Raw genomic sequence first — 12264 nt, 5'->3', positions numbered from 1 at the left:
ACTGAATGTTATGACATTCATCATTGACAGCTGATACTGAAGTATAGACTGGTTGGTCTTCCACAGTACAACCAACTGTAATGCTGGAACAGGTGATGTTCAAATCAATTTTGAGACATCATGCTGATAACTGTGTAAGCTCAATAGAAGTAAGTTCTATGGTTGATCTTTGTTGTGTATTTGTACCATATGGACAGAACTGGGTGTTCTTCCTGTCGATGGTGATTTAGTAACAGATGTCGTGACATTTGTGAATGTGTGATTATTAGTATTGGGTCTTAATTTGTATTACTGTCTTGCTGGATTAAGTAACAATGTTGGATCAGATGTCATGACTTCGAGTAGAACATCTGAACTCTGACTATACCAGAATTTCAAAGTCCATTATAGAAGGTTTGAATGATTAACCAATTTTCTAAACCATGATGTGGGCATGCTCGTAACAACTCTTTATATCTCTCCCAAGCTTCGAACAGCGGTTCTCCTTGGTTTTGGGTAAATCTAGTTATATGGTTTCGAAGAACGGCGGTCTTACTCGGGGGAAAATATCTTGCAAGAAAAACTCTTCTATGGTTATCCCAAGTCGTAATGGAATTGGGTGGAAGGGAATCTAACCATGATAGGGCTTTATCTCTGAGGGAAAAAGGAAATAATCTTAAACGTATTTCCTCAGGAGAAGCTCCATTGGTTTTAAAAGTGTCTGCTAATTGAAGAAATATTTTTAAATGTTGGTTAGGGTTCTCAGTAGCGAGACCTGCGAATTGTCTCTGTTGCACTAGTTGCAACAGGGATGGTTTAAGTTCAAAATTATTAGCCGGGATGGTTGGGTTTACTATACTAGAACTAGGTTCTTCATTAGATGGTTGAGCGAAATCCTTAAGAGGTCTTTGGTTTTGATCTTCGGCCATAGCTCTCTTAATTCTATGAAAGAATAAACGTGCGCGAGCGTAACGTTCAGGTTCCGCTAGAGGGTATACTAAGCTTAAACTTCCGGTGCTGCGAGTTCTTCGCATTGACCGGCGAGAAATAGCCTAAGTCTAAACGATATAACAACAGGAAAATGAAATTTGACGAAATTGGTCCCCGGCAACGGCGCCAAAAACTTGATGCGTGCTTCGCAAGTATACGAACGCGTCAGAGTAATATAAAAGATTGTCGAATCCACAGAGACCAAGTGTCAATCTATCGTTATCTATTGTTATGGTGTTTATCAAAGGCAATCAAAATAAGTATTTTTGGAGTGTGCAATGAAAAGTAAAGTGTTGAATAAAGATTAATTAATAAAGACAGGATCGAATGTAATTCACGTAATCAATTAATAATCCAAGTACTTGCTAATAGAGCTACTTATGGGCAATGTTTTCTACTTTAAAAATAACTAATTTAACAGGAACTGTCGCTTTCGTGTATTCAGAACCGAGTTGTACTCCCTAATCAAACCCTCTTATTGTCACTTATAAAAAGGTGTGCATTGCGTTAGAGTAGTAAACCTATTTTTAAGAAATATAGTATCTTGACTAAGTTGAAAAGTATTATAACCTGGATTTCTTAACCAAAAGAGGTTCTTACGAACCAGACTCTAAACTTATAAACGCGTCCGAAAATAGTTTTAAAATCTCTTTTCTTCTTAATGTTAAAATCTCCTAATGAACTAAACAAAGCGCTTTCGCTGTTTTTGAAATAGTTAAAAACAATTAAGTTTAAAAAGACGTTGGACGGCTTTCGATCTTACCCAACGGAATTGAAGTGCGAGAAAACTTAAGTTGAAAGTTAAAATAACCCTTAAGTACTACTACGAACAATTGTACGGATTATCGGTTCAATTACGATCCTTACATTCTAACCTTATAGATTTAGTTAGACATGGTAAAGTAAAAGTGCATTAAGGTAAATAAAAGTAGTGCGAGTGCAGAAAGTAAATAATTTAAAGCGAGTGCGAGAAATAAATAAAGTAAAGCGAGTGCGAGAAATAAATAAAGTAAAGCGAGTACGGAAAGTAAATAATTTAAAGCGAGTGCGGGAAATAAATAAAGTAAAGCGAGTGCGTGAAATAAATAAAGTAAAGCGAGTGCGAGAAATAAATAAAGTAAAGCGAGTGTGGGAAAATACATAAAGTTAAAGCGAGTGCGAGGAAATAAATAAAGTAAAGCGAGTGCGGGAAATAAATAAATTTAAAGCGAGTGCGGGGAAATAAATAAGATAAAGACAAGTAATAAAAACCTGCTCCAATCAGAGGGTTGAATAAATTGCAATGCGGAAAAGAAAATGGCGGCAGGATTAACTTCCTTCCAAAGTGCTCCAAACTCGATTACAGACTCTATCACAGACTTGATTACACAATTGTGGTAACACTCCAATGCGAAGCGGTTACCACTTTAAAATACTGAATATATGCCTAAGTGAAATAAAGTTGCTTCTGAGTTTGCCTCTGTTCTAAGTTTGGATGATTGTAAAAGTGATTTCGAGTTTCTATTTATAAGAAAGTAAAAAGATGGAAATGACAAGGATGCCCTTCAACTTGAAAATGAGAGGGAAAAACTTTCCTCTTGTGGCGCTCGCCACAAGGCCATGGCGCCCGCCACAAGCACAAAATGAGGCGCCTTAGTGGAAGTAGTGGGGAACGTGGAAGTTGAGGGAAGTTGAGCTTGGACACGTCATGGCAGGGTCTATGGCGCCAGCCATGGGGTAGGCCACAAGTACAAAATGCTGATTTTTAGGGTTTTTGGCTCTTTTTCGCTCCTTTTCTCGATCGGGGCTCCGATTAAAGTAAAAACCTGAAAACAAAGGAAAACATAGCAATAACACAACAAAATAACAATAAAACAACTAGAATGCATGTGAAATCGGAGTCGAAAATACGGTAAATTTCAGTGTTATCAAGTATTAGCTAAAATCTATCTTACCATTTTGTTCCTTACATATTTCTAAGCAATTTTGATCTTTATTTCATGAAAAATGGTTGAGAAATGAGAGAGATATGATTGATAGAAGATTTGAAACATAATGAAAGAACAAAAATGAAAATAAGAAGCTAGAGGTTGAAGAAGTAGCTGACATGGCATGGAAAAGTCAAACCAAACGCGTTTTTATAATATATAGAATTCCTTGTGTTATAATCAACGAATGTATAGCCACCCCAGTAGTAGAAGTGTGCGCCCTAAGTCACTTACAACCAAAAGGTCTGGGGTTTGAATCCCTCGCCCTAGACTCTTTTTGTTTCTTCTCCAAACAGTGCATGGAACCCCAAGGACGTGGGTTCGAACCTGGTCAGTGTAATGTTTATTTTTTTTCTCACTTGTTAAATGTTCATTTTTCTTCATAACTTCAAATATCCATAACTTCATGATCCCTTAAAATTTTTGACCCATTCTTTTTTCCATTTGTTCACGAGAATGTCTATTTTATGAATCTACAAAAAATCCCAAAAATTAATATTTATTTTGACCATTTTTATTAGGTAGTAAACCAGTGCATTTTATGTTGTTTTTAGGCCTTTTAATGGATTTTCTTTTATTGTTTCTTTTGTTCTAAGTGATCATAGATGTTTGTGTGACCAGTGTATATTTGTTTAGGTCTTGTTTGATGTTGGTAGAATTTTATTTACTTAAACATGATCATATTTTGAGCATTATACCATTATTAAATGGCCTTATTTTAAAATATTAGTGATTAATTATTTATATGAAACTTAGGGTTTTGTTTAGATGAATCTTTTGAAGCATCTTGATGCATGATCAGGGTTTCCACTTAAGCTTGGTCTTATCATGAACTTTGATTCAAGTTTAATGTTTATTTTGTGAATACTTATAATGTGATGCATGTTTGACCTAAATTTATTCATGTTGTGTTTACCATGTACCAATGAATGCCTTTACCATGTCAAATCTGATTTTGTCTACACCATGAATGTGTTGTGTCTTGTGATGTTATGTGAAACTTAATTATGTCTTGTTTATGTTTATCTTAATGCCTAAAAACCATGATCAATATTGTCACCCATACCTCACTCACCTTGTGATTGTCGTTGTATTTAGCCATATTTTTTGCCTTAATGTCAATGCATGTTCAACCTTGTTATTATTTATATCCAAGGGAAAGGAATCATGAAATTCTTGTCATTTTGCATGTGTGTGTTCATCTGCACCCTATACAACTTTGCTTCCTCTTAATCCAAAACTTCTAGATACAATCTTAGGTTCCCCTCAATGTAAATCTTAGGATTCTCTCCCTCTCTTTCTCTCTCTCTCTCTCTCTCTCTCTCTCTCTCTCTCTCTCTCTCTCTCTCTCTCTCTCTCTCTCTCTTATAACCACTTTCATAATAAACTTTGACTTAGGTCATTGTTTTCCCTTTTTTTTCTTAATCAAATGCTTCAAAACACTTACGCATATTCAAAGATCTTTTCATAAGACCTAAAAAACACAAACTTAATTCAAACCCTTTTGCCACTTTGGCTTTTTCATGTTTAAAACCTTTTCATAAAAGGATTAGACATGAGTCACCCCTAGTTGAGATTTAAATCTCCAACCCCATAACATTGTTGAGATTGATATTGATTCTTTTCCATTTGGAAGAGGTATGTGGCATACTTGTTGATTCTATATCCAAGTGAGAGCCCTTCTTTCAATTTGATGCAAATATCTATCTTCCACATGTTTGTTGTGGTTTAAAAGTGATTTTTCTCCTTAAGATGACAATTTGTCTCTTTCTCATAAAATCAACCCCAACAAATCCCTTCTTACTTTTGAACCCGAACTATGAGATTTTGATCCTTCACGGGTACGTAGGCATAAGACTCAATGTCTTTTCAAATCATCAAAATAATAAAAAGTTGTTCCTTTTCTCATCTCCCCAATCAAATAGAAAACAATTTTAAACCAAACACGTATATTTAAAAGGTTCATGTAGAGTAATACAAATGATTAGGGTGTTAATACCTTTCCTTTTCATAACATAGCCCTGTGCCTTAGAATCTCCACCTCCCTTTTTGCTTAGCTTAAGTTTAATCTTCTAGATTTGCATATACTTATTGGGGTTTTTTTATCTTTTCCCCTTCCCTTGGATAAATTAAAGTTCGGTGATGGTATTTTGATTCATGAGTAAAGTCTAATCAATAGCTTGGTCTCCGATTCTTCACCGCGACAGTCACGCATGCGCTGTCGTCCGTCAGCGCATCTAAGATGCATTTTTCTGCATTTTTGATAAAAAAAAAAACCCAACTCTCTCTCTCACTCACTTTTATTCATTTGAACAACACCACACAAAGGATATTTAGATGAACATATGATCTATATTAGTCATAAACTAAGGAATAATACATTTAAAGCTACTTCACATGGATATTACATCAATACAAACTACTTACAACACATGAGTATTTACATGAACTTGTAATATTTAAACATGCATATTATACTATGTCTTAAATGATAGTGAAAGAGACACTTACAAACTTCAAGCTAGCAAGTGGATGAAAATGAGTTCTTGTTGATGAAGATGAAAGTTGTGTTGGATATGGAGGGGGTGATGAATAATATGGCGGCGTTGTGTTTATGTGGTTTTGTGTTGTATTTCCTTTGGTTTTTGTTGCTGAGTTTGGAACACTATAAACCTCACTTTTCCACTTTTTTTTCGAAGCCTCCACTAGTTATAATATATAAGGGTGCATTAGGGCTTAATGGTTCAAGTGTTTTTTTGGCTTGTTTCTAAGTGAGAAATTGTTCAAATTATGCAGCAAAGTAAAACACACTCTTTTGTCCAATAAAAAATATTTATTATATGCAAATGATAGTATGATAAATGGGTAAAGAGAAAGGTTGGTGAGGTTTACTCAAATGAGGAAAAATAGGGAAGAAAGAGAGGTTCTTGGGCTTTTTTTTACTTCTGAATTTGAAAAAAAGATAAAATAATAATACTATAAAATGAATATGTCACGACGAGAAAAATATGAGATTAAGCTATTGATTAACTTAACTCAGAAAAGCAAGATTCACCACTGAGCTTTATTGTTTCCAAAGGGAATGGGAAAAAGGTCGAACAAAACTCACAAAAGGTAAAAACAAAAGAGAAATCTGGATACGGGGGTTGGTTAGGCAAGGAGAAGGTATTAACACCCCTCACATCTATGGTATTCCATGGGAACCACTTGTAAATTTGTTTTTATAAAAAAGTTGGGTTGTTTGTTGATTGATTTTAATTTGAAAAGACAATTTGTTTTACTCAAGTGGAAAACTCAGCTTGTTACCCACAAGTATGAGGAAATGAGCATTCATATCATCTCGATATGGAGAAATTTTACTTGGACTTTCTCACAAGCACGTCTCAACATTAAAGTGGAAAATGTCAATCATTTCTCAACATATTGTAGAAGTATAATGGTTTGCATCACTACAAGAATATACTAATATCCAAAATTTTCAAAAAAAAAAAACAACTTAAAGGAAAGTGTACAAAGGCACAAAAACAAGTTTGATGAGGTTTGTCTTTTTTAGAAGTTTTAAAAAAAGATTTTAAGTATGCTTAATTGTTTTAGCATTTATTGAGAGAAAGATTTCCTGGATCACTTGACAAAGTCAAGGTTTATTAAAAAAAGGTGTGAAGTTTGAAAACAAGAGGTTTTTGAAATATGGAGAAGTATTAAAAATTGAAGAAGTGGGAAGGAGATGAATATACTATCCTAAAGCGTAAAGTAAATGACAGGAAATAAAAGGTCTCATTATAAGGTAGCCCAAGAGAAAACCTTTGTGTGTGCAGGTATACTAACCAAGAGATGGATCAAGCATTTGACATTGGTCAAAACAAACATTCATTTCCCTTTGGATTAAGCCAAAAGATGAAAAAGCACATAAGCAGATAAGTATCAAAAGATCCATATGAACAAAAAAGTCACAAAGCCACAAAGAAACATTCAAGTCTTGAAGATCAAATGGTCCAGGGGATCACAAGGTCTTAGATGAATCACAAAGTATCAGATATGCTCCAAGCAAGGGGAAAACACTAAGTCCAAAAAACTCCTCAAGCATGGGATAGTACCATAAAGTCCATTAGATCAGATTAAAGCTTTTTAGGGTTTTAGCCATTTTATAATGTTTTTGTTCTTTTGAAATAAGAAAGAAAAAAAATTAAAAAGTAAAAAGTAAGAATGCAAATGACATGAATGCAAATGACATGAATGCAAAAGACATGAATGTAAATGACATAAATGTAAAGTTAGGGGTTAAGTATTAGATGTTAGATGTTATAAGGCAAATTCAAGTAATCATATTGGGATCATCTATCAACGTGTCAAAGGACTCAAACACATGTTACACCAAGGGATAATCTTTCATTAACTCAAAGTGTCAAAAGTATGATCAAATGATCATCAATTAACATATTGAATTAGAGAAGATATAATCAACCAAGTCACAATCTATCAATGATTTTAAATGTTGAAGATCTCATTAACCAAGCAATCACTCAAGCAAAGTCAAAATAATGACAAAAATTGAATTAAAAATGAAATAAAAAGGATTAAAAATTATTTAAAATGAGAAATTAAAGAGAAAATTCCAAACCAAGGACTAAAACATAAAGTAAATGGTTGAGAAAATTAGAGAAACTAAAAAAAAACACAAGTAAATTGATCTCAAAAGTTGATCTAAAAATGTTTGAAAATGGTTAAAATTTAAATGCAAAAGAAAATAAGAAAAGAAAAACAAATAAATGCTAAAAATGATTTAAAAAATAATATTAGATAAAAAACATTTTTGAAGATTTTTTGTAAAAAATTTGGGTCAAAAAGAGGTTAGAAGCTATTCTTAAGAATTTTTGAAAGAAAAAGGAATTTAAAATTTATTTAAAACAAAATTAAGATAAGCGAAAAAGCCTGAACCATCAGATCTGATTACTAAAGCCAAGTCAGATGATCACACAGCCAGGAACAACAGTCAAAACATGCTCACCAATGGATCACAACAGACTAAAGAAATTTGAAAAAAGCACGTGTTCTCATCTCATTGGACAAATTCAAATAATTTTGGAGCGAAGCCTGAAACACCCGTGAAACATGTTCATCTTCAACCTCCAACCAAAATTTGCAAACTTCATGAACTCATGTTTTTAGCCATAACTCGACATCGATTCAGTTGCTTAACACATCATCGTTCATGTCTCTTTGCTTCAGAGTAATTGATTTGCTTTGAGCAAAGAGAATTTGCTCAAGAACACGAAACACTCTAGTTCTTCAAAGTAAAATTAAATGACTAATACGTAATTTAAATTAAAGGTAGTTGAGGGATTTTGATTAGTGAATCAAGACGAACACACTGGTAACTTGTTTCCTCAGAAATGTTACTTGTAACTACCTTTTTAGTTAAAGCTTCAGAGGTTAACAATCCTGGAAATGGTGAGCTTGATTCAAGAATCTTCAGAGCATGACAATGGTTCAGTCAACTTCAGATGATGCGGATGAGTGATTCTAGGCGAATGAATGAAGCTAAAAGAGCTTGAATCAAAGTAACAATTAACTAGTTTTTTGAGGTATCAGGTTCAAATGGTTTTAGGTTTTCTTTGGCTATTCAAGATTGGAAATGAAGGAAAATGCTTCCTCTATTTATAGGAAATTAAGTGAGGTCATGGTACGTGTGAAATAAAGGCAAATTCAAGTGAATTAGAGTTGAGTTTTGGTGTTTTGCAATCCATGTGATATGAAACATGAAATGCGTGAGTTGATGATGAAACCAAGTCGTTTTGCACTTGTTCAAATGCGTTTTTCTTTGCCAAAGGGTTGTACATGTGCAGGTGGTCCCATTTTGAGATTGGCATGAATTTCATGACCTGGAACTTGCGCAAGAAGCAGAGTTTAAGGTACCATGGTGGAGCTTAGGCCGAATGAAATTCACTCGTACGTTTAGAGATGTTCCTTGTGCCAAATGATCTCCTCATGGTAAAGAATCATATACAAACAGAATCACATCAAAAGGATGCTTGAGTTGAAAATTACATGGATGAAAAGTTTAGGTCATGACTTGAAATTCTTGCCATTTCTTGCATCCAAAGGCCCACTGGTAAACACTTGAATACTAAATAAAGGAAACTTGATTGTCCCTTGAATAATCTTGATAATTGCTTGAAAATTGGATGTAGATGGCATGGAATTAAACACATGAATCATACTTGAATCAACTTTGAAATTAGGAACCAAACTTGAATTTCTATTAATCAAATGATGTTGAATGAAACTTGGCATGAATGTGACCTAAGATTATAGGTCATGCCTTGAAGTAAAAGCTCTTGTGGACCACTTGTTGATCAAACTTTGACCTTGGGAATCAAAACTCTAATTTTGAAACCAAGCTTGATCCTTTTATTTCAAGTCCCTACCTTGTACAATAAGAAAAAGGTAACATCACATATTTTTGTATTTTGAATAAGGTTAGAAAAGGTTAGAGTGCAAGCAGGCAAAAAGGTAAAAAGAAAACATAAAGGGTGCTTGATGATCTCCCACAAAGGAAAACCCAAAGATGTGAAGGTTAAGAGGATATCATGCTTGTGATCTTGGTTGAAATGCAAATGATATGATGGATAGAATGTTAGTGGTAAAATCATGGTATGATAGCTTCCCCTATTTAAGTTTCTTCTATCCGGAGATATGAAGATTGGAAATTTCCATATCAACAGGATTGAAGAGACTTAAATACAGAAGACCCGATTTTTAACCCTAAGATGCCGCACGATGCTTTTGATATGAATGAAAATGCTCGAACTTCGCGAGGAAGACGCTGCGGGAGACACACTCTGCACAAATGAACTATAAATCCAATACTATAGAAGAAAAACTTGAAGGGAGTCTGACAGGGAGATAAAGCTCACTGGGGAATAACGCAACACCACAAAGGCCTATGCAAATGAGAAAACCAAATCACAACCATAATTGAAAGAGATAGTAAATGACAATGGAAAACTCTACTGAGGAATATGAATCAAGGAAAAACACCTTATTGGGGGATAAACCCTAAGTAAAAAGTCGAAAAAGAAATTACTACCAACTAATAGTTAAAGTTAGTAAACAGGATCTAAACATATTGTCAACTCATAGATGAAGGCAGTGACATAATTTAATCTGATAACAAGCTTTCATAACTTCCGATATTCAACCTGGAACGAGTCTCAACTTCTTTTTTAACCAAGTCTTCCACTCGGAAAGGGTAACAAACCTCTAATGACTTCTGGTCTTCAACCTGTAATAGGTCTTAGTTTCTTCTTTAACCAAGTCTTCCACCTGGAAAGGGTAGCAAACCTCCCATGACTTTCAGTCTTCAACCTGGAACGGGTCTCAGTTTCTTCTTTAACCAAGTATTCTACCTGTAAAGGGTAAAAAAACTCCCACGACTTCCGGTCTTCAACATGAAGCGGTCTTCACTTGCTAGAGATTTATGTTTTAACTCTGATCGGGGATCGCAACAGGCTTCTCAAATAAAGAGACAACCACCTGTTAGAAAACGAGCTCGTGTTAACTTTGATCTATTGAGTCACAACAAACTTCTCTATCAGGGATTGACTGAAGATATTTCCACTTGTTACGGAGATAAGGATTGATATTTCAGGCTTTTCAAATAAGGAGACCGCCACTTGTCGTTGAATAAAATCTCAGGGATATTGCTGAAGCGATACTTGTTGGGGAATTAGATTCTTCATTCATTGAACAAGTCTTCTATGCTAAGGAAAATAGGATCCAAAAGGTTTAAAACACACTTTATTCATCATCTATGTTTCCAACCTGAAGAAGTCAAAAAAATATTACAGGGGACCAAAGTTCAATCCAGGCACGAACTGGAGAGAAACGGTCAAACAAGACTCTACCCGACGAGGAATGAACTCGATTGGGGATTTGTTCCATCCATACAAATGAGCTGAGGAGGAAAACTAAAATACAATTCTTCCCATGAGGCACAAACTCGACGGGGAAATAGAAGATAAACTCTCTTTTAGGGGGAAAGTACAACCAGGAAAATGGATTAGAGACACCAAGGACATGCGATAGAGCATGAATCTGCCTTTGGCCATGCATGACAATGATTTATGATTGCCAAAAAGCATGCAATGTTATGCTTATAATGACAAAACACACACTAAATAAACTAGGAGACCGAAGTAATCAACAAACTAGATGCTCGGCCAAATCTGAACTAGATGAAGACTTTGCCACAAAGCTTGTCTTCTGCCAAATCTTCCAGGACAAAAGATCCTCCGCTGGGGATAAAAGATCCACTAGGGAAACTTGAAAAAAATTCTTCAAGAATCAAAAGCTCTCTGAGGGTGTAGAAACTTTTGCTGGCTTTGTTATGGGAGAACTCCAAATCAACATTGCAATAACAAAACTGTCTGGAGGAAATCCGCTGCCTGACAAAAAATCCATTGGAGAAAGTAAGATTATCAAACCAAGGATATGTACAGGGTAATCCACAAGAATTGTTGTACTGCGGAATCTGAACTCCACACTTCAAGACTTGATCAATTCAAACAACTACCGACATTCTTTTTAGTTTATTCAAAAATAAAAGGAAAACATTTTGTAATTTTCAAAAGCATGTTTATTATTAAACCTTTGTTTCAAAAATTACTATCGAAAATAAATGACGTTTTGCAAAACAAACAAATATATAAAAATTGAAATTAATTAGCAAAAGGTCAGGATTTTATTGATAGAATGGTAGTCCACAAAAGGCGTGACTCCATGGATCATTAAAAAGTTTTGAAAATGGTAAATGGAGAGGTTAAATTGAAATACAATGAACACTATTCTCCCTAACAACTTTGAATTCCTGTAATTAAGCTTCTGTTAAGAGAGATTGAACTGAGACTTCCTGATCGATGATGTTGCTGCTTCAAGTGATCAAGCCTTGCCTGATGCAGTTACTTGCCATAAAATTCCTAACTTTTACCTAGATTTATATTTAGGGTTTTCAATACACCTAGATGAATTATTTATGTTTATGTATCTAATTTTTTGCTAGGCCGCCCTTTCGGGTTTTCAGTCCACCGAGACACTCATTTTTACATAAGTCACCCTTTTGGGGTTTCAACTTATCTAACTGCTCTTTTGATTACTTAGGCGAAATATTTCTTGATTGCATCGACATTCATGGGACTGTGGAGCTCCTCACCATCTTGTAATAACCAATGCACCTCCAGAGAAGGCTTTCTTGACAACATATGGGCCTTCGTAATTGGGAATCCACTTGCCCCGGGAATCATTGTGGGGATGCAAGATCTTTCTCAACATG

The 12264-nt window shown here is 34.8% G+C and overlaps 1 non-coding gene across 1 annotated transcript; it reads left to right on the top strand.

Moving 5' to 3' along the window:
* The first annotated feature begins 417 nt into the window (after positions 1-417).
* LOC127133582 (small nucleolar RNA R71) lies at positions 418-524 on the top strand. The gene has a single exon (XR_007807537.1). It is a non-coding gene; the product is annotated as a small nucleolar RNA R71 (small nucleolar RNA).
* Positions 525-12264: the final 11740 nt, after the last annotated feature.

This window comes from Lathyrus oleraceus, chromosome 3 (assembly GCF_024323335.1).
Source record: "Lathyrus oleraceus cultivar Zhongwan6 chromosome 3, CAAS_Psat_ZW6_1.0, whole genome shotgun sequence".
NCBI classification, from domain to species: domain Eukaryota; kingdom Viridiplantae; phylum Streptophyta; class Magnoliopsida; order Fabales; family Fabaceae; genus Lathyrus; species Lathyrus oleraceus.
This window is presented reverse-complemented; position numbering and strand designations above follow the sequence as displayed.